We start from the raw sequence: 19,516 nt of genomic DNA, 5'->3' as shown, positions 1-19,516 counted from the left end.
ACCGCAGAGACTAATTTGACTTCTCCTTCAACCATGTTAACGTTGGCTCCACCATGCTGGGGCATGGGATTGTTGACGACATTAGGAGCTGGTGCAAAGTTAATGGCCTTTGAATCAATGAGGTCCTGAACTACGTGCTTAAAAGCTTTGCAGTTCTCAATATTGTGGCCAGGTGCCCCAGAGTGGAAGCTACACCTAGCGTTGGCGTCATAACCCACCGGAAGCCTACCAACGGGAGGAGCCAGAGTGCGCAACTGCACAAGTTGTAATTGTTGAAGACTAGAAAGCAACTGAGCGTACGACATTGGAAGAGTGTCGAAACGCCGGTCCATCGTCCTTGGCCTCGGGTGATAGGCGGGTCTGTTACCCGGTTGTTGTGGTTGGTACTGAGCTGGTTGACGCTGTGGTTGTTGTTGTTGTTGTAGTGGTGCTGCAGCTAGAATGGTCACAGCCGCAACATACGGTTGCTGATGATAGTTCTGAAAGTTATTCCTCTGGTTATCCCTGTTCTGATAAGAAGATATGGCACTTGCATCCCCTTCTCTCCTCTTCTGTCCCTGAATGAACGACTTCTTCACCCCTGATGAGGATCCATCTCCACTCTGGGTCTTGTATGTCCTCAGGTAATTCTCCACCCTCTCTCCGGTAGAGACTACATCAGCAAAATTGGAGGCATTGCAACCCACCAGGCGCTCCAAATAAGGTCCTGGCAGAGTGTTCATGAACATGTTAGCCATTTCCTTCTCCAACATAGGAGGTTGAACATGGGAAGCTGTTTCTCTCTAGCATTGAGCGTATTCTCTGACACTCATTGCTTTTAAGAGACAGATTTTGAAGTTGAATTCTGTCCGGAGTCATGTCTGCATTATACTGATACTGCTTCACGAAAGCCTCAGCCAAATCCCTCCAACAACGGATGTGGGCTCTGTCCAGCCTCATATACCATTCCAGGGATGCCCCAGCTAGGCTGTCCTGGAAAAAGTACATAAGCAACTTTTCGTCATTGGAGTATGCAACCATTTTACGGAAATAGGCTTGCACATGGGTCTTCGGGCAAGAGTTGCCATTGTATTTGTCAAATATCGGGACCTTGAATTTTGGTGGCACTCTTACACCTGGGACCAACCCCAAGTCAGCAACATCTACTCCCAGAGGATTCTGTCCTTCCACTGCCTTCAACCTCTCTTCCAATCTTCTAAACATGGGGTCCACACCATGACCCATACCAAAGTCTTCCTGCAACATGGGGAAACTGATCGTCCTGATCATCATGAACAGGCTGTTGACCGGAGGTGACATGTAGGATTGGGATAGGCCCCGGTCCATTGGGTTCATTAGCCTCTCCAGCTGGAGGATCAGTCACCGTCTCTGGTTGAGCAGGGGGATTCCTCTGTATCATCTGCCTGAGCTCTTGCTGTCCCCGAGCCACCCCTTGAACCACATCCATGAATTGATTCATGCGGATTTTCATCTCGGTGAACTTTGCCTGTAGGATTTCCATTACTCTCTGTTGGTTTCTGCGGGTACCGTACCGGTGAATGCCTGGGTCAGCTATCCTGATAATGGAACACCAAACAAACTGAGAACACTGTGGCGGTACCTGTTATGCAAGACATGCTAATGAATATGTAAATGCAATGACATGTTTATCAATTCCAAAGGTATTCTACCCCCTTGATTCCAGTCTCTCAATAGATAAACGATGCAAAAAAAAAAAAGACTAAGCCGTTGATGAGAACCAAGAAAATTCCGACTAGAATCAAGTAGAAGATATAAACCCCACAGAAATGGATAAACATGTGTGAATGATTATGAATGCAAAATGATGTGATGCAAAATGATGTGAATGCAGTGCAGTGGCATGGGAATCAGGATCGCTGTATCTGCTTGAACATCTGTCAGGTTGCACTGTCTGGAGAGAAATTAAGAGCACACCAAACAAAGGTCGTGGGATGGATCATGTTATCCTTAATATCAACCACCCATTTTGGTGGATTATGGTTTACACCTTATCAACACCCAAGTTTCATTGATATTAAGGATACCTGATCGGATCAACCATGAATCAAGGGTTTGTTGCAATTCACGAGGATGGAGTTTAGGTTAAGAACCACCCAAAAGGAGTGTACTAAGGTTTAAACCTGCCAAACATGTTCTACAAAAGGTTCCCATAGTCATAATCCCATCTTTTGGATATTAACGGAGGAACGACTACTCGTATTCCAAAAATATCCTCAAGAGAGACTCTTATGAGTGTAGTATCGTGTAACAATCGTATCAAATCTTACACTTGAACGACTTTCGCACTACGTCCTACGAATAGGCCAAGATGGGTTTGGTAAACTAAGGTCCTCGACTTCTACGGTCTATATTGGAAAAAGTAATGTCTAACCACAACTTACTTGTGTGACATTATTGATCTCAACATGACCTCCACCAAGTGAATGGGCTTGCAAGTCAACTTGCTAAGGAATAACTCCACACAAGTCGACAAGACTATGCCATTCTCCTATCTTAAGTGCACTCGAGTTCGGGTATAGAACTCATCTCACAAAGATCACCAAGCAGCCATAGCCAGCTGTCGCAACGCGAAAAACAACCGGCGGAAAAAAAACACAGAGTCGCCACCGTGCGTTATTTATCCCAAAGGAGGGAAAGGAAACGCTCGAAGTAAACCTGAAAAAGGGAAAGGAACGGTCTTACGACCAGAGATTGCAAGGTACGGGAGTCGGTTACACAAGGGGAAGGTATTAGCACCCCTCACGTCCGCTGTACTCGACGGGATCCACGCTCAACAGAATAGAAAAAGGTTGCTGAATAACTGCTCAAAGAATGCATACACACTGGAATAATAAAAACAGGTGAAAGAGGACGGAGGAAGGGGACTCGGCAGGATGTCGCATCCTGGGCCTACGTAGTTTGTCAAAAACAAACATCAGAGTCGACGTAGTTCGGGGAAATGGGGAACAGGCTCGCTAGGATATCACATCCCATGCCTACGTATCTCATATGAAATGAGAATCAGAGCTGTCGTAGTTCGACTAACGCACGCCGAAACAAAACACAACACAAAGACGCTGAGACGTCAAAAGAAACTCAACAAGGAAACAGAATGCCAATAGCTGGTCTTACATTCGACTCCAAACAAACAAACAAGCAAGGAAATGGAATGCCAATGGCTGGGCTTACATCCAACTCCAAACAAAAGCAAACAGGAAACAGAAGGCCAATAGATGGGCTTACATCCGACTCCAAACAAAAGCAAACAATCGCTAACCAGCGAACACCAAAGGTTCTCCAATTGACAAACTAAAAGGGAGTCTAGAACTCGAGCCTAATAGCTATCACGCAAACACCAAGAAGACGCTGAGACGTCAAAAGAAACAAAGAGGTTGAACACACAGACTAAAAGGGAGTCGGGAACTCGGACCTAATAGCTGTCAAGCAAACACACACAGAAAAAGAAAAGGGTGCTCAGAGAGATCTCGCACGATCTCCTGCCTACGTACCTCATCTGGTATGAGCATCAGGGCGACGTAGTTCCCATTAACAGGGGAAAGGAGACAACAAACCAATAGGGAGTCTGGAACTCGAACCTAATAGCGGCAAACAAACAAGAAGAGACGCTGAGTAGTCAAAAGGAACACAAAAGGCTTGAAAAATAAAAAAGGGCACCCGGAGAGATCTCGCTCGATCTCCTGCCTACGTACCTCATCTGGTATGAGAATCAGGGCGACGTAGTTCCCTTAACAGGGGAGAAACTCTCCTAACCAGAGACCAAGGGAATAACGAACAAAAAGGGAGACTGACTCGAGCCTAATAGTCGTCATGCAAATTATAACCCTAGGTTGAGGTATCTAATCAAGAGTTTGACTCACACAGGAAGCGAGTCAACTCAAGTCCTAACTCTACATACGTTCAACTTCCTCGAAAGTTAAACGTACGACTCCTACAAAAAAGGAGATGAGAAGTGGAAAGCAGATAAACATCAAAAGCAATCATCACACTCTATATGCAAACAAGAGGCTCAGACGAAATGGTTGGGCTTTAGTCAAGGGGTCATATCAACCTCGACAAACAAGCCAAAATTGTATGGGTGTCTGAAGCTCTTAACCACTGACATTGACCGTCAGGGTGAGCAGATGAAAGGTAATGAGGGTTAGACCTCATAGCTCTTAACCCTAGCCTGGGTGAGCTTGAATCAATGAAAGTGTGGGGGTCCAGAATGAGGGACCCTATTCCACTTGACCGACTCTATACAAGGATCTTGGGTTAGGTTCAAGAGCGTCAGCACGTAGTGCGAGCATAATGAACGACTCAACGACTAACAGGGGACTGGCTACTAGTCCCTTCTATCTGTCAATTGCCTCTTCACTTAGGAGGACTTAACAAGTAACATGCCTCGACAAGGAGGTCTTTGGCACAAAAGTAAACAAACACAGTCATTGCCTCTTAAGGAGGACTTCAGCCAAAGGCCTGCCAAAAAAGCGACAGGGCTTCCAGACTACATGGAGTTAGAGAATGATTACCTAGGTGGTATACCAACCACAACCAATGCAAAGCTCAAGCAAGAGCTAAAAGCGACTAATGTACCTGTACAAAAGTCAAACAAGTCAATATTGTATTCAGACAAACCAAATAGACAATCACAGTGGTTCTCTTCCAATATGTACACAATACAAGTCCTATGTGTAAACAACTCAAGTGAGTTCATCACCAAGGGACCTACAACACAACAAAGGTTAGTGGACAAAGTAATTTGCATCTCAAGTAATGAGATCACATCAACCACAAGAGCTAGATGCTTGAACCTGAAATACAAAGCTCAAAAGGTGAGTACAAACCACTAGTACCAAGACTAGGGTCAAAGGCAAAGCAAATAGTCAAAACAGAAGTTGACATTCCACATGAAGCACATTTAATCAAGAAAGAACATGTCCTAAAAAGGATCAAGGCCAAATCATAAGGAAAAGCCAACAATTAATCAAGCTAAGGCAAAGGCAAACAATGTGATCATATTTGGACATCAAACATAGAAAATCCATATTAAAATAGAAACACATCCAATGATCATGAATTTTTTTATGTGAATACAACATGTTATGGACAAGCATCATACTAAAAATTAGGTCCAGAAGCAAACAAATGGTGTGTGAATGAAAATGCACAAGTACAAGGTCAAGAATGTGACACCAAATGTTACACCAAATGTCCATGTATCCAAAACAGTGGTAGAACAAGATAAAAATGCCAAACCAATTCTCAAAAATCCAGTCACATGTTAGGAACAAGCATGTCAAATTTCAAGCCAATTGGATAAACTATGGGCATTTCACAAATCAATTAGCACCATATGTCACATTTGTATCATGTTCAAACACTCAAGCACATTTAAAAATCCAGCCACAATCAAATCAGGAAATTAACATCATAAAATAGTAGACATCCATACAATCATGTGGAAAAAAGTTTTAACTAATTTGGATAATTTTTCTATTTGTTATGAATTTTGGAAATTGATGAAAATAATGAAATAAAATGAAGATCATGTGGAGGGAAAATGAAATGATGAATTAAATTTGAAAATATGCTGGCAGTAGGAATTGAACTCAGGTCCTGTAGGTCAAATGAGGCGCATGGAAAATAAAATTCACAATTGTTACAGCCAAGTATTGAACACAGGATGCAATGGTTACATGAGCGCATGGAAAATAAACTTCACAATTGTTTTGACACAGATTCGAACTGAGGACTATGAGGTTCAAACAGGCGCATGAAATTAAAATCAAAACAAAAGCAAGGCCAGGGAATCGAACAGAGAAACAAGAGGTTGCAAGCGCGTTTACAGTAAAACACTGCGTACCACTTAATGAAGTGGCACGCCAACTCAACCGGTCAATGCACGCGTGGAACGGTCCAAGGAGCGCTAGCCAATGGTTTTGACATTAGGCGCATGCGTGGCGCCACCTAGGATCAAACCCTGGGCAATAATTACAGACGGCGGCTGGTGGAGGTTTCCACCGTCTTCTCCGGCCAGCCAGGCGAAGAAGACCTAAAAATATTTGCAGAATTCAAAACCACGCATATCATTGGAAAGATCTCGTCATGTAGAATGCAAATATCACATTAGCTAAGCCTAGTTCATCATGTATCAAGCAGATCGAAGCAAAACATCTCATACATTCAAAAGTTCAAATCCACATATCTCACTCAATATTCAACCAAATCAAGATCTATTTGCATCAGAATTACCAGCACATCATGATCTACAAGATTATATACATGGATTGGCAAAACATGAGATTCAAATTTTAACTTACTTGAACTTGCAGTGACAAAATCCTCGTGTTTAAGCCTCCTCCAGCTCCAGATCTCCTTCTCCACTCTTGTTAAGAAGCTTTGGATAAGAATTGGCACTTGAAATCCACCAGATCTAGCTTAATTTGAAGCTTCCATGTTCATCTTCAAGCTTGGTGTATGCATGATTCTTGACCAATTTCTCCAATCCAATGTTTGATTTGTACTCAATGATGCTCAATGAACACGATTATGCAAGAAAATTGATGTGTTATGTGAAGAATTTTGAAGTTTGAATTGAGAGAAAATTTGGAGGGAAGTGAAATTTCTAGATCTAGAATGTGTATTATGAGCAAACTTTGTTAGGATTTAGCTTTTATATCATGTACTAATCACTTTGTTAATCCCACTTAAGCTTGGTTAATTAAAATTAGTGAAATAAGAGGTGCATGGCAAAATTGGCAAGTGTGTGGTGCATGAAATTTTACACGTGAACAGTGCACATGCATGGTTCAAAGTCACTTAAAATCATCCAAAGATCACAATGGCATTGGTATTTTTCATGTATGATCAATAGAATTTGAATTCTCCTTTTCCCTCCAAAATATACATGCATGGACAAATGATCATGTGAGTTAATTTCATGCAATGCAATGTTTGATTTGGAAAATATTGGTCATGATAAGCATAATGCAAAAACAGTGGCTCAATTTGGAGTTTTGAATCAAAAGTTATGGCATGTTGAACTTCCATGTACACTTTATGATCATTGGAGCATAACTCCTCAACCATTCATCATATGATCATGATCTTGGACTTTTTGGAAATTGGAGAGAAAGATCTTTAACTTTCATGTTGACCAAAAATTCATTTGAAGCTTCTTTGATGTTGGAAAGTCAAATTGAATGTGAACCAAAAACTTGCCATTTTTGGAAACTTTCGATTACAGGTCACTTTCCATTTTTGGAAACTTTTGTCCTGACTTCAAAACCTTCAAGATAGATGTTTGACATGATGGATATGCCTTGTTTGAACATGATTGAGGATGTTAAGATCAATTCTCCCACCTCAAAGCCTTCAATTGACTGCACAGTTGATTGTATGGGCCTCAGATGACCTAGAAATGCTCTGATCAGCTTGAGCCTCCACCACTTGAGGAAATGGCTCAGAAATGAAACCCTAGCTCTTGTAAGATCAATATCATACTCATGTGATCCTCATCTCAATAGAATGCCTCATCTCCTTGAGAAACCCTGGTTGAAAGAATGCATTGATTAGGGTTGATCAGAGGTCAAAACCCTAATCCAAAGGGACCTGAGCCTGAATCATGAAGCCCTTGATGATGACATAACCTTGATGATGATAACATATCCTTGCATACAAGATAATACTCAACCTCCTTGAAGAACCAAGAAAAACCTAACTGAAGTGCAAACCCTCAGATGATTGATGATCAATTTAAAGAAACCCTCAGGCTTGAATCATGTAACTTCCACTCTTCTGAAAAGACTTTGGAGGATGATCTCTTATTTCCATATGATATGCAATATGCAAATGCCTAATGTCCTAAAACATGAAATGCAATGTGCTAAACTAGTCCCAAGAAGAGGAGGGAAAATTTTGAGGTGTTACAGCTGCCCCTATTCAATCTACTATGAACCTATCGATATGAACAACCTTGACTTTCAGATGATCAGAGTGAAGAGTGATTGAATACCAAGAACAGACGAATAATTTACGCTCCGCTGGGGATTATTACATTTTTTTGCTTTTCTTGAACCCCAAAACTTTCTGACTTTTTCTTTTCTTGAACCCCGACACTTCTTTGATTGATTTTTTTTTGTTTTTTCTTGAACCCCACAACTTTTCGATTTGATTTTGCACGGAGAATCCTTGATCACCGCATTTGAACCCCGACAACTTCATGTCACTCTTACTGCCAAACCATGAACCCCGTTCTCCATTTGAACCCCGGTCGCCTGACGATAACTCGCGATCACCGTTGTGAACCCTGTTCTCCAGAAAACACCCCGTGTCTCCCTTTCTCCATTTGGACCCCGTTCTCCATTCTCTTGTGATAATTCCGCTGGCCACGCTGGAAATAACACCAAACACCACTCTAATGGCGACATATCAGAAGGTACACCTTCACAACCGGAAGGTAACATGTGCACTTCTTCCTCCGAAGACACCCATAACGACTTCTCTTGGCCTCGCCAAAGTCTAAGGTGACACATGATCAGAAGACAATCCTGAGGACCTCATCCCAGATACCATCTTCAACTCCAATCTCCATTTGAACCCCGTTCTCCAGAAAATACCCAACACTTCCTTTTCTCCATTTGAACCTCGATATTCGCGCTGATCGCGTAACGTTCTCTGATCTTCATTTCCATCTCCTCCCGACGGAAAATTTTCCTCCAATATCGCACTACTGGGGAACATTGTTGCTCCAACATCACGATGCTAAACTCCTTAGAGTAACATCTTCCAACTTCCATCTCGCACGACAGAAATCTTCCTCCAATATCACACTATTGGGGAGTACCGTTGATCTAACGTCACGATGTTAAACTCCTCAGAGTAACATCTTCACCATCCGGCGAAACCAATTCTCAAACGGTAACCACGACTTGAGTTGCGCTGATCGCGTAACATTCTCCGATCTTCATTTCCACCTATGCCCGACAGAAAATTTTCCTCCAATATCGCACTACTGGGGAACATTGTTGCTCCATCGTCATGATGCCAAACTCCTCAGAGTAACATCTTCTAACTAGCAGAACCAATTCTCAAACGGTAACCACGGCTTGAGTCGCGCTGATCGCGTAACATTCTCCGATCTTCATTTCCATCTCTGTCCGACGAAAAATTTTCCTCCAATATCGCACTACTGGGGAACATTGTTGCTCCAACGTCATGATGCTAAACTCCTCAGAGTAACATCTTCCAACTTCCATCTCGCACGACAAAAATCTTCCTCCAATATCGCACTATTGGGGAGTACCGTTGATCTAACGTCACGATGTTAAACTCCTCAGAGTAACATCTTCACCATCCAGCGAAACCAATTCTCAAACGGTAACCACGGCTTGAGACTAGTTGATTCTTGCAATGCTGAGGCTGATCTTCCAACCAAATAAACCGATTCTCAAACGGTAACCACGGCTTGAGACTAGCTTATGCTTGCAATGCCTATGCATGAGTTATTTTTTCAGCGTAATGCTCCATAACCATGGAAATGCTACGCAATGAGTTATGCAATATGCTATGCTTTTCTAAATGATGAATGCATAAAAAGTATCCCCCTCAGGGGACTCTACTGGGGAGCTCGAGGCACTCTGCTAAGGAACTTGATACCACTCCAAATCTCCAACCCTGCTGGGTAATAGCACTGCTGCTGGGGAAAGGACAACCCTCACCAGGGATGAACTTCACTGAACCCGATCCGCTTGGGGACCTCGCTGGGGAAGACAGCCACCAACGCACACCTCCGCTAGGGAAACAGCAACCCTCCGGCTTGCTGGGGATATAACAATCTCCACCATGCTAGGGGAAACAACAACCTTCAGGCCTGACTGCCGAAGAAACCGATCTCAAACCCACTGGGGAGATATGGAACACTTGACACGGAACACCTGTCGACTCGTCGAACACTGGCCTTCATCTTCTAACCAGAGTATCAACTTTCCACTTTTCCAAACTTTGAAGAGTCTTCTTGATTATCCCTCCAGGATCGTCGCCATCCTTTCGCCGTCTTTACCATTCTTCTATTTCTCTTGTCCCTGATTGGACTCCACGGGGATCTTTTGTCAAAAGGCTTCACATCACAACCTGCAAGTGAGTGAAAATAACCAACAACACCTGCAAAAGAGATCGTTAGATAAAAACGTGCCCCAGGCGTGCCAAAATTTCAACACCCAGGTCACTCTACCTTCCAAATAAGATTTCAAGTTCTCAATCCTATACACATGCATTGGAAGGGACCCGTATGTCTTAAAATGCAAAGATTCTTATCAAAATGAAACGGATGTTTTTGCAATCAAAGCGGTAATGAAAACAAAAACAAAATTATTTGACTGAATATGCATTTTATTGATTGAAAAAGGTGGCTCACAACTGAGCAATACACAGGAAGCAATTCCTGAAAAGAGGTAATTACGCACAAAAGGAAAATCTATCCTAATGGCAATGTGAACCCGTGATCTCATCGAGTTCCAACTCGGTTACACCCCATATGTCCTCAAGACTCCCCGTGCTTTCTGCCTTCTGAACAAGACGCTTCCGATCGATCCCTGCTGGGGATTATCCAGGAGTCATATCCATAGTACAAACGATCATGCTAGATGCAGTTGTTCGTTTCATTCCCTCTTTTTCCTGGACCGCCCTTTTGGGTTTTCAGTCCACCGGGATACCCTTTTTTGCCCAAGCCACCCTTGTGGGGTTTTCGACTTGCCGGGTGTACAATTTTTCCCTTTTTATCCCTAATTTTTGCCCGAACCTTTTTCATCATTTTTTTTTCGGTTCGCCGGGATGCCCCTTTTTGCCTGGACTATTTTATTCTTTTCGTCCAGCAGATCTCTTATACGAAGTATTTTTTAACTGCGTCCGCATTCACAGGGGATGGAAAATCCCCGCCATCCATGGTCGTCAACAACAAGGCTCCGCCAGAGAAAACCTTCTTGACCACGAATGGACCTTCATAATTGGGTGTCCACTTTCCCCGACGATCGTTCTGAGGAGGAAGGATCCTTTTCAACACCATATCTCCTACGTGATATACCCGAGGTCATACCTTTCGGTCAAAATCCCGTTTCACTCGTTGCTGGTACAACTGCCCATGACAAATGGTTGCCAGCCTCTTTTCCTCAATCAGGCTCAACTCCTCGTACCGAGTCCTCACCCATTCAGCCTCTTTCAATTTCACGTCCATCAGGACTCTTAACGACGGAATCTGAACCTCCATCGGTAGCACAACTTCCATTCCATACACAAGTGAGAAAGGCGTTGCCCCAGTAGATGTACGCACCGAGGTTCGATACCCATGTAATGCAAATGGCAACATCTCGTGCCAATCCTTATAGGTCACGACCATCTTCTGCACAATCTTCTTAATATTCTTATTGGCCGCCTCGACCGCCCCATTCATCTTCGGACGATAAGGAGAAGAATTGTGATGCTCGATCTTGAACTCCCGGCACAGTTCTGCCATCATCTTGTTGTTGAGATTAGAACCATTATCAGTAATGATTCTTTCAGGAACCCCATATCTGCAAATGATGTCTCTTTTGAGGAACCTGGCAACGACCTGCTTCGTTACATTGGCATAAGACGCCGCTTCCACCCACTTGGTGAAGTAATCGATAGCCACTAATATGAATCGGTGCCCATTCGAAGCCGTAGGCTCGATCTTTCCGATCATATCAATGCCCCACATAGCAAACGGCCACAGAGACGACATTAAACTCAACGGGTTTGGAGGTACGTGCACCTTGTCAGCATAAATCTGGCATTTATGACACTTCCGCACGAAATTAAAACACTGGGCCTCCATCGTCATCCAATAATATCCAGCCCTCAATAGCTTTTTCACCATTGCATTTCCACTGGCATGGGTACCAAACGACCCCTCGTGTACTTCTTTCATCAATTGGCTTGCTTCTTTGTCATCGACACACCTGAGCAAAACCCAATCAAAATTCCGCTTGTACAGAACCCCATCCTTGTTCAGATAAAACACCATGGTCAACCTCCTCAGAGTCTTTCGGTCCTTCTTGGATGCTCCCTCAGGATATTCTTGGGTTTCCAGATAGCGCTTGATATCAAAATACCACGGCTTCTCATCATCGGGCGCTGTGTCAACAACAAACACATAAGCCGGTCTATCCAGGCGTCCCACCTCAACACTAGGGAACTGATTCCACCACCGCACCTTAATCAAGGCAGCCAGAGTAGCCAAAGCATCCGCCAAAGGATTTTCCTCTCTCGGCACATGATGCAATTTCACCTTGGTGAAGAACGTCAACAATCTCCTCGTATAGTCCCGGTATGGAATTAAATGAGATTGATGCGTATACCATTTCCTGTTAACCTGGTTCACAACCAAAGCTGAATCTCCATATATAACAAGGTTCTTGATCCGCAAATCAATCGCCTCTTCAATACCCAAGATGCAAGCTTCGTATTCAGCCACATTGTTGGTGCATTCAAATGTTAGTCGGGCAGCAAAAGGAATGTGGGATCCTTTCGGCGTAACCAAAACAACACCAACTCCACTACCATTCACGTTAACGGCCCCATCAAACATCAGAATCCATTCGGATTCAGGGTCAGGCCCCTCCTCCGGGATCGGTTCCTCACAATCTTTTGATTTGAGAAACATGATGTCCTCATCAGGGAACTCAAACTTCATTGGTTGATAATCCTCAATGGGTTGCTGGGCGAGGTAATCAGACAATACACTCCCCTTGATCGCTTTCTGAGAAGTATACTGGATATCATACTCAGTCAAAATCATCTGCCATCTCGCAACCCGTCCGGTCAATGCTGGTTTCTCAAAAATATACTTGATTGGATCCATCTTGGAAATCAACAAAGTGGTATGAACCAACATATACTGTCTCAGTCGGCGAGCAGCCCATACTAAAGCACAACAAATTTTCTCGAGCAGTGAATATCTTGTTTCACAGTCGGTAAACTTTTTGCTAAGGTAGTAAATTGCATGCTCTTTTCGACCAGACTCGTCATGCTGCCCCAATACACACCCCATAGACCCCTCGAGGACTGTCAAGTACAAAATTAATGGTCGTCCCTCCACAAGAGGCATCAGAATCGGAGGCTCCTACAAATATTCTTTTATTTTTTCAAATGCCGCTTGGCAATCATTATTCCACCTGACCGTTTGATATTTTCTCAACAACTTGAATATGGGTTCACACGTGGCTGTTAGGTGAGATATGAACCGTGAAATGTAGTTCAATCTACCTAAGAAACCACGAACCTCCTTCTCTGTTCTCGGTTCAGGCATTTCTTGTAATGCTTTTACCTTAGCAGGATCAACCTCAATTCCTCTTTCACTCACAATAAACCCCAGCAACTTACCGGACCGCACCCCGAAAGTGCACTTATTTGGATTCAACCTCAGTCTGAATTGTCTCAATCGGTCAAACAACTTGGCCAGATCTACCAAATGCCCCTCTTCTGTTTCCCTCTTAATTTCCTGATTAGCCATTTGGATTCTAGAAACACTCATCTCCAACTCAGTCTTTTCTGCGTGCAGCTGATCTCTCCCCCTTTTCATCTCTAGAAACTCTTCCATGCTGACAGAAGAACGTGGCCCCTCAATCAACGGATACCAAGGATCACCCCCAGGAAATGGTAGATGCGTGAGCTCAATCCTCTTTCTGAGCCAATCATCAAACGGAGGAAAATACCTGCTATTAACCTTACCAAAAGGAACCTTGCCCTTCCTCTGAATGTCGCGCCATTCATCAGACACTTGCCTCAACAATGGCCGATTACCCTCAATCGGGAAGTAGAAAGACTCCTGAATCTCTCGCCCGAGGGGAGGACCCTCCACAGCAAATCCCATTTGTCTCCTAAGCAGCACCGGGTTGTAATTAATGCAACCTTGAACTCCTATAAGAGGCACATTGGGAAGACTCCCACAACTGTAAATGAAATCTCGTCCAGCCACACCATTGTGAGTCCAAGCTATGTCCTTGGCTCGCAAACCCATCAACCTGGTCGCCCACTTGACAGTAGGATCAAGAAAGACAAAGGCACCTCTGGAAGGCAAATACCCCATGAACCATTTGTACAACAGTTGAGCACAACATCTGAGCAATCCCCCACACCGCTTCTTGTTCCGATTATGGATCGAGTAATAAACATCCCCAACCAGGGTAGAAAAGGATTCCTCTGAGCAAACAACCGGATGGCATTAATATCCACAAAGTTCTTCTAATTAGGGAACATGATGATTCCATAAATGCTGACAGCAAGCAGAGCACAGACAACCTTCCAATTACCCAAAACAACATGCTCCTTAGTCTTAGCCTCCAAGAAACTCAGATGAAAACCGGGCAACTTTCCCTTCTCCTTCAAACCCCCCTTAGTCACTTCTAGGCTCAAATAAAGAGCACGAGAAATCTCAGCAACATCGGGTTCCCCCTTAGTGACATAGAATGGAATCTGGTTTCTGATCTGAATACCCAGAATACTGGCATAGTCCTCCATCAAAGGTCCCAACAAGTAATCCGGGAAAATAAAGCATCTCAAACCCGGGTCATAAAACTGGAGAAGAGTATGGATGACACTCCTATCTGTATATGTGAGCCTGAAAACCACCTTCAGAATACCACCATAAGTCTCACGAAACATCCCCACACGGTCAGGCGTAATCAATGTTATCATATCTTTCAGCACACCAATCTCTGGATCGAAGAAACTGTAGACAACATCGTCTTTCAAGCCGGCCCTCATATCTGGAACAAAGAAGTCTCTCAACCAGGATCTCAATCAAGAATGTCCCCTGCATATGGATAAACATGAGTTAGATGCGGATAAATACAAAATGGGAATGATGCTGATGCATGAATGCAATGCACTGTGCCATCCTCCAAGTCATCTGAACATCCACTGTACGGAAGCCCCGGTCTCTGAACTGATCACAACCATCTGAGGGACTGAATAACCCTAAATCCATCTCGGGGTTCCGAAATAAACGGGACCGAAGGATATACCACCATCATCACTGGAGAACCACTAATCTGATAACGACAAGCACCTCTGAACAAGTAACCTCCAAACTCAACCTGGGGATCCGAAATAAACGGAACCCGCTGATAAATACCACGGACAGAACTCCGGCGTGTCAGAAATAAATCCATAAATCCCACTCATAAATAGGACCCAGATCAAGAACTGGACCATTAGTCACCATCAAAGTCACCATCCGAACATGCATCTGTAAGAATCAACCCTCCCCTCACAGGTGAATTCTAACAAGGTCATCCTAAGGCGGATAATGGTCTCGACAATCGGGCAAGATACTCAACGGGTTTGCCCTTTCGGGTGTGCCGTTGCAGCTCTCATAAGATCATCTAAACCAAAGATCCGGGAAAGAATGGTCACCGAAGTCAACAGCTCAGAAGAGGTAACCCAACCAAAGTGGATACTCCACAATGGAAGAGTTCTCTCCAAAGAACCTCGTCCGACTTGTGGTATGTCACGTCGCCAAAAACATGTTGACCTAACATGAGAGGCAACATGAGACCACGCTAATCCTAGGTGTATACTCGGGCCTGGGTTTTAGCCCCACTCAGAACACCCACCCCAAATCAGAGGAACCAACCTGTACAGAATCCAGCACAATGATAATATGATGCATGCAAACATATATGCAAATATATACAGTCACAGTATAATAATCATAAATGCAATAAATAGAGCAATAAAAGCAACCAAAACTATCCTAAAGAGCGCTAGGATTGACTCGCTTAGGGAAGATGGACCAGCAAGAGGTCAACCTAGATAATTCCCCAGCAGAGTCGCCAGCTGTCGCAACGCGAAAAACAACCGGCGAAAAAAAAACACAGTGCCGCCACCGTGCGTTATTTATCCCAAAGGAGGGAAAGGAAACGCTCGAAGTAAACCTGAAAAAGGGAAAGGAACGGTCTTACGACCAGAGATTGCAAGGTACGGGAGTCGGTTACGCAAGGGGAAGGTATTAGCACCCCTCACGTCCGTCGTACTCGACGGGATCCACGCTCAACAGAATAGAAAAAGGTTGCTGAATAACTGCTCAAAGAATGCACACACACTGGAATAATAAAAACAGGTGAAAGAGGACGGAGGAAGGGGACTCGGCAGGATGTCGCATCCTGGGCCTACGTAGTTTGTCAAAAACAAACATCAGAGTCGACGTAGTTCTGGGAAATGGGGAACATGCTCGCTAGGATATCGCATCCTATGCCTACGTATCCCATATAGAATGAGAATCAGAGCTGTCGTAGTTCGACTAACGCACGCCGAAACAAAACACAACACAAAGACGCTGAGACGTCAAAAGAAACTCAACAAGGAAACGGAATGCCAATAGCTGGTCTTACATCCGACTCCAAACAAACAAACAAGGAAATGGAATGCCAATGGCTGGGCTTACATCCAACTCCAAACAAAAGCAAACAGGAAACAGAAGGCCAATAGATGGGCTTACATCCGACTCCAAACAAAAGCAAACAATCGCTAACCAGCGAACACCAAAGGTTCTCCAATTGACAAACTAAAAGGGAGTCTGGAACTCGAGCCTAATAGCTGTCACGCAAACACCAAGAAGACGCTGAGACGTCAAAAGAAACAAAGAGGTTGAACACACAGACTAAAAGGGAGTCGGGAACTCGGACCTAATAGCTGTCAAGCAAACACACACAGAAAAAGAAAAGGGTGCCCAGAGAGATCTCGCACGATCTCCTGCCTACGTACCTCATCTGGTATAAGGATCAGAGCGACGTAGTTCCCATTAACAGGGGAAAGGAGACAACAAACCAATAGGGAGTCTGGAACTCGAACCTAATAGCGGCAAACAAACAAGAAGAGACGCTGAGACGTCAAAAGGAACACAAAAGTCTTGAAAAAGAAAAAAGGGCGCCCGGAAAGATCTCGCTCGATCTCCTGCCTACGTACCTCATCTGGTATGAGAATCAGGGCGACGTAGTTCCCCTTAACAGGGGAGAAACTCTCCTAACCAGAGACCAAGGGAATAACGAACTAAAAGGGAGACTGACTCGAGCCTAATAGTCATCATGAAAATTATAACCCTAGGTTGAGGTATCTAATCAAGAGTTTGACTCACATAGGAAGCGAGTCAACTAAAGTCGTAACTCTACATACGTTCAACTTCCTCGAAAGTTAAACGTACGACTCCTACAGAAAAGGAGATGAGAAGTGGAAAGCAGATAAACATCAAAAGCAATCATCACACTTTATATGCAAACAAGAGGCTCAGACGAAATGGTTGGGCTTTAGTCAAGGGGTCATATCAACCTCGACAAACAAGCCAAAACTGTATGGGTGTCTGAAGCTCTTAACCATTGACATTGACCGTCAGGGTGAGCAGATGAAAGGTAATGAGGGTTAGACCTCATAGCTCTTAACCCTAGCCTGGGTGAGCTTGAATCAATGAAAGTGTGGGGGTCCAGAATGAGGGACCCTATTCCACTTGACCGACTCTATACAAGGATCTTGGGTTAGGTTCAAGAGCGTCAGCACGTAGTGTGAGCATAATGAACGACTCAACCACTAACAGGGGACTGACTACTAGTCCCTTCTATCTGTCAATTGCCTCTTCACTTAGGAGGACTTAACAAGTAACATGCCTCGACAAGGAGGTCTTTGGCACAAAAGTAAACAAACACAGTCATTGCCTCTTAAGGAGGACTTCAGCCAAAGGCCTGCCAAAAAAGCGACAGGGCTTCCAGACTACATGGAGTTAGAGAATGATTACCTAGGTGGTATACCAACCACAACCAAAGCAAAGCTCAAGCAAGAGCTAAAAGCGACTAATGTACCTGTACAAAATTCAAACAAGTCAATATTGTATTCAGACAAACCAAATAGACAATCACAGTGGTTCTCTTCCAATATGTACACAATACAAGTCCTATGTGTAAATAACTCAAGTGAGTTCATCACCAAGGGACCTACAACACAACAAAGGTTAGTGGACAAAGTAATTTGCATCTCAAGTAATGAGATCACATCAACCACTAGAGCTAGATGCTTGAACTTGAAATACAAAGCTCAAAAGGTGAGTACAAACCACTAGTACCAAGACTAGGGTCAAAGGCAAAGCAAATAGTCAAAAAAGAAGTTGACATTCCACATGAAGCACATTTAATCAAGCAAGAACATGTCCTAAAAAGGATCAAGGCCAAATCATAAGGCAAAGCCAACAATTAATCAAGCTAAGGCAAAGGCAAACAATGTGATCATATTTGGACATCAAACATAGAAAATCCATATTAAAACAGAAACACATCCAATGATCATGAATTTTTTTATGTGAATACAACATGTTATGGACAAGCATCATACCAAAAATTAGGTCCAGAAGCAAACAAATGGTGTGTGAATGAAAATGCACAAGTACAAGGTCAAGAATGTGACACCAAATGTTACACCAAATGTCCATGTATCCAAAACAGTGGTAGAACAAGATAAAAATGCCAAACCAATTCTCAAAAATCCAGTCACATGTTAGGAACAAGCATGTCAAATTTCAAGCCAATTGGACAAACTATGGGCATTTCACAAATCAATTAGCACCATATGTCACATTTGTATCATGTTCAAACACTCAAGCACATTTAAAAATCCAGCCACAATCAAATCAGTAAATTAACATCATAAAATAGTAGACATCCATACAATCATGTGGAAAAAAGTTTTAACTAATTTGGATAATTTTTCTATTTGTTATGAATTTTGGAAATTGATGAAAATAATGAAATAAAATGAAGATCATGTGGAGGGAAAATGAAATGATGAATTAAATTTGAAAATATGCTGGCAGTAGGAATTGAACTCAGGTCCTATAAGTCAAATGAGGCGCATGGAAAATAAAATTCACAATTGTTACAGCCAAGTATTGAACACAGGATGCAATGGTTACATGAGCGCATGGAAAATAAACTTCACAATTGTTTTGGCACAGATTCGAACTGAGGACTATGAGGTTCAAACAGGCGCATGAAATTAAAATCAAAACAAAAGCAAGGCCATGGAATCGAACAGAGAAACAAGAGGTTGCAAGCGCGTTTACAGTAAAACGCTGCGTACCACTTAATGAAGTGGCACGCCAACTCAACCGGTCAATGCACGCGTGGAACGGTCCAAGGAGCGCTAGCCAATGGTTTTGACATTAGGCGCATGCGTGGCGCCACCTAGGATCAAACCCTGGGCAATAATTACAGACGGCGGCTGGTGGAGGTTTCCACCGTCTTCTCCGGCCAGCCAGGCGAAGAAGACCTAAAAATATTTGCAGAATTCAAAACCACGCATATCATTGGAAAGATCTCGTCATGTAGAATGCAAATATCACATTAGCTAAGCCTAGTTCATCATGTATCAAGCAGATCGAAGCAAAACATCTCATACATTCAAAAGTTCAAATCCACATATCTCACTAAATATTCAACCAAATCAAGATCTATTTGCA

Source organism: Lathyrus oleraceus, chromosome 2 (assembly GCF_024323335.1).
Source record: "Lathyrus oleraceus cultivar Zhongwan6 chromosome 2, CAAS_Psat_ZW6_1.0, whole genome shotgun sequence".
Taxonomy (NCBI): Eukaryota; Viridiplantae; Streptophyta; class Magnoliopsida; order Fabales; family Fabaceae; genus Lathyrus; species Lathyrus oleraceus.
Note: the sequence above shows the minus strand (reverse complement) of the source record.